At 40.1% G+C, this 4,224-nt stretch overlaps 1 long non-coding RNA gene across 1 annotated transcript; it reads right to left on the reverse strand.

Annotated features, from left to right (window-relative positions):
* Positions 1-855: 855 nt before the first annotated feature.
* On the reverse strand, positions 856-3,272 carry LOC117883308. Its single transcript, XR_004647231.1, has 3 exons — positions 3,040-3,272; positions 1,775-1,857; positions 856-1,674 (listed from the first exon to the last, which is right to left on the reverse strand). It is a non-coding gene; the product is annotated as an uncharacterized LOC117883308 (long non-coding RNA).
* Positions 3,273-4,224: the final 952 nt, after the last annotated feature.

A 4,224-nucleotide genomic window follows, 5' to 3' on the forward strand; every position in this document is an offset into this window, starting at 1 on the left:
ATTAGTGAAATTACTTGCGAGCTATGTATGGAAAGCATTATACGAGCATTAAGTAATAATACTTATATATCAGCATCCTCAGCCACCTGCTCTCAGGACTCCATCTCCTCTCCCACATCCACTCCAGACTGCTGAGTGGATGAGGATGTTGATAGCTTCTCTTTTCAGAGCCAATAGTAGCAGATGATGTTAACTAGTTCGGATGTGGGAGTGCAACTGGGAGGATGATGTGTTGATGGTGATCCTGATGTCAGCTAATATTAGCAACCATATACTTATGAATCTACTTCTTTACCTTCACCTCAACCTACTGCTGCAAGAGTGCTGAGAAGGGAAGAGTCTATGACTTTGGTGAACAGCTGGAACAGTCAAACTAAAACTAATTAAAAGCCTTTCCTACCTGCCTTGCTCAGAGTTGGACTGGACACACTATTTGCCCTTTGGCTGCCTGCAAGACCTAGTATGATGTTCTTTGGAAATACAGAATAGCTACAAACACAGTAAGACCTGGAATGCTGGCTGGCATGTGCTTGTGCAGTGAACTGGGATTATTATCCATATGAGCTCCCTTCTGATTCACTTTGCACAGCACCCCATCTACATGAGCGTGAATTGGAGCCATTTTTGGATAACACATGCTTCAATAGATTTGTCAGGAAAGGAATAAAAAACCCCAAATGCTTTTCTGGATTCAAAAACTTGGGGCACTTTGGTTTCTCTACCAACCCAAATACTCCCCATTTATATTGTGTGCATATTAAAAAAATAGAGACAGGCAATCAACAGCATTTCTTTTTAAAGCAAACATTTAAAAAGGACTCCTACTAGTGCTGGCTATTACAATCAGACTGCTTTTATTATATATAAGCATGCAGCAGGATTTTAATGGAATGTGCCCGGCATATCTAGGAAATCTGTTTCTCCCCCGATGTATGCCCCCTGAATTGGAATGGATGTCCTATTACAGTGGCCAAGATACATGTATGACCTATGTTGGTGAAGAATGTGCATTGGGAAGAAGGTTCCTTTCTGTTAAGAGAATTACAGGGCATCAATGCAGTCCAGATTGAGACATACACGAGGCAAGTGGGCCAGAGACTTCAGTAATTCATGGCGGTTTGGTCTTCTCCTTGGGACAGCCTTGCTGTTTACAAAGAGTTATTTGCTCCTTCTCAAAGATTGCTTGCTACAATACATTCCCAGGTCATTTAAGCTCACCAGTAGTTTCTCTTTAAAATTTATGTTGATTCAGTCACAAGTAAGAGCAAGGGCTGTGACCTAGAATCATCTTCTCATAACTGCTGGGCTTCAAATGCTTAGTTATATAAAAATAACAAAGGAACACATTCTACTTTCAGGTACGCCCATCACCATGCTGCCCCACTGAAATGTGGGAAGAAATTGGTGTAAGAAGAGAGAATTTAACTCTTAACAGAGAGACTTGTCACAGTCCCCTGCACTGCCACGAGAGAGACCTCACTTTGATTCCCATGATACCAGTTTCCAACTCAGGTCACAACTGCTGTAAATGATTCAGAGACAGCGTGCTCAGTTCCTGGGAGGAAGGGAGAACTTCATGTTGCTGAAGAGCCACCTCTCTGGTCAGTTAGGAAACAGCACAGACAGTTGCAATTGGCAGTCCTGTTGAAATCTTCTTGGGTGGGAATGTAGTGCCTGTAATGGAGGTTTGGAGGAGAGGAGAGGAGGAAAAATTGAGACTCCTAAGGGATCTAGTAAGTGTTCACTAAAAAAAGATATAATAGGGCCCACTTACCTGGAAATCTTCAGGCTTTAAAAGCTGGTTAAAAAGAAATAAAAAGGTTCTGAGAAGAATCAAGTGAAAACCAAGAAAATCCCCTGAAATGCAGAATAAAGAGAGGACCACTGAGATTATTTATAGTGAATATTTATTGCACTGATCAGATTTAAAAAAAAAAAAATCTTTTGTCTCATCAGTCATCTCACGTGGAAAAGTCTTCTGCTCCAGTGCTGCACAGAGTCTAGCTGAATGCCTGAACTCAGGCGTTAAAGCTCCAGTAAGCACTGACACTGCACTAAAGCAAAAGCTTTGTCATTGGATATAAATAAACTTTTTGAATATTTCTGAGATTACTAGTTTAAAAAAACAAGAGGCAATAATAAAGTCCTGGATTCTGAGGTGATCTGGATCATAGCCAGGCTATGAAATTGCCATAAATCAATTATTGTAGAATAGCTTAACCTCCATGGTCCAGATCATAAGTTTTTATGTAATCAAAACTTCCACTTCCATTGGGATTTCTGCCCTGAATGAGAGCGTAGTAAGGAGCTGTGTGAGAATCAGATGTAAAGTCAAGGTCCACTTGACCACTGAGGTAAAGGGGGCTAGACTCTTTAGAAGGCCCTGACACACCCACAGTGGGGAAGTCAGATTTTCAAAAGAGTTGTGCATGTTGGGTGCATAACTCCTTTGAAAATCTTGCCATAGGGAGTTGCTAGAACCTGATTTTTTGAAAATCCAGCCCCAGTTGTGGGTTCTGAGCACTTAAACATCTGGCCTTACAGACCCGAGCCCAAGCTGTGTTGAGCAGCAGCCATTCCTGTTGACTGAATTGACTTTTAGCATTAAAAGGTCTCATGAACTTTTAAAAACAGTTGCAATATTAACCCCATAATCATGGCCAAATCCCCTGATTATATTTTACCTACCAAATTCCCCTGAAGTTTCAATTAGAGAAGTAATCACTCTCTTTCCTAAACACTACTGGTTGATATGGTGCAAAACAGTTACCATATACCACCCCAGAGGTGGCTGCATTTGATTGTGCCTTGATAACATTAGGGTTGCATATGTCACGTCAGCAGATTTTGGCCCTACATTGAATCATGAGCTGGTTGAAAATGATAAAAATGTTCATGGAGAACTTCCACCCACTCCATATCTTAGCCTTACCAAAATTTAAAAAAAAAATTAATTCTGTTGATGAGAGCGGAGTCCAGTTCCCTCTCCCCTAAACGTCTCTTCAGAGATAAGAGGAGCAAAAAGTAGGGAACACTTACTTTTGTCTCTAAACTAAGCAGATATGGCTTTGTCTCCGAATATACACAGGGAGTAAGTCTGTTCAATAAGAAGGTGTCATTTCTGCAAAGTCGCTTTTCAGAATTAAATGTTGCTGTAGCATTTTGATGATTCCACAGAGCTCTGTTTGACTATGGGATTTGCCATGCTCAGGCCTATTCTCCCATCAAATACAATAAATGTCCTGTGCTTTGAATTTCTAGTCTCTCTTGCCTTGGACATTGGGACTTGCACTTTGGAATAAAAATAAGCCTGTTGTTATCTGGAGAGTGTACTATGCTTTGGGATTGTTAATTATTAACATTTTTAATTATTTGTTTAAATTATTTATTCTGCTCGCCTGGCATAATAACAGCAAAGTCCCTATATAGAACATGTTTGGCTGTGGGGGATTTAGCTTGGTTTTGTTTATTATTTCAACAGTTATTTCTCACTTTCCATAATAATGGCAGTTAACTTAACTAGGAAAAAACAGAAATCTTCTTAGGTTTTTAGATGACTGTTTTTCCTGAAAGAAAAAGCTGCAGGTGGAGTGAGGACAGAGCAGAAGAAAGGGATATTCGTATTTCATGTTCTTCTAGTTCAGCCTTGTTTGTATGATTTTATTTATTCTGTTCCTGCATGCCTCATACCACAAAAGTAAATGTAACAAAAAGGAAGTCTCCCTCTTGATTTATTCCCCCTTGCAGCTTTCCCAAGTTTACAAAATGATACTCCCCATTATAACTTGTCACTGTAAATCCACCCATGCAAGCTTTGAAAACGGGGGTGGGGGTGGGGGGGGAGACTTTGACAGCCTTAAACTTGCATGTTCACAAAAAGTTTTACAAGCTGAAAAGCACAGGCCCAGAGAGGCTCCTGAGGTATACAGATCCTGTTATTGTTAAAACAATTCAGCTTCATGGTGTTGCAAAACAATCCTAGAAATTTGGAACTGCTTTTTCTCTTTTGTTTGAGCTCCTCAAAGGCATGAAATTTCCTGAGAGTCTCTTATACTTTCAGGGTTGTACATCCATTTCTATTCTCATATTTGTTTTATTGTTGGGCTTCTATCTGCGCTTTGGCTGAAAAACAGCAAAGTTTAGCACACGTTTCCTGAAATGTGACAGTATTTGCCACTACCAAAATGTATCTTTGGCATGCCACAGTAGCTCTGTATTCATCTT

Source organism: Trachemys scripta, chromosome 9 (assembly GCF_013100865.1).
Source record: "Trachemys scripta elegans isolate TJP31775 chromosome 9, CAS_Tse_1.0, whole genome shotgun sequence".
NCBI classification, from domain to species: Eukaryota; Metazoa; Chordata; order Testudines; family Emydidae; genus Trachemys; species Trachemys scripta.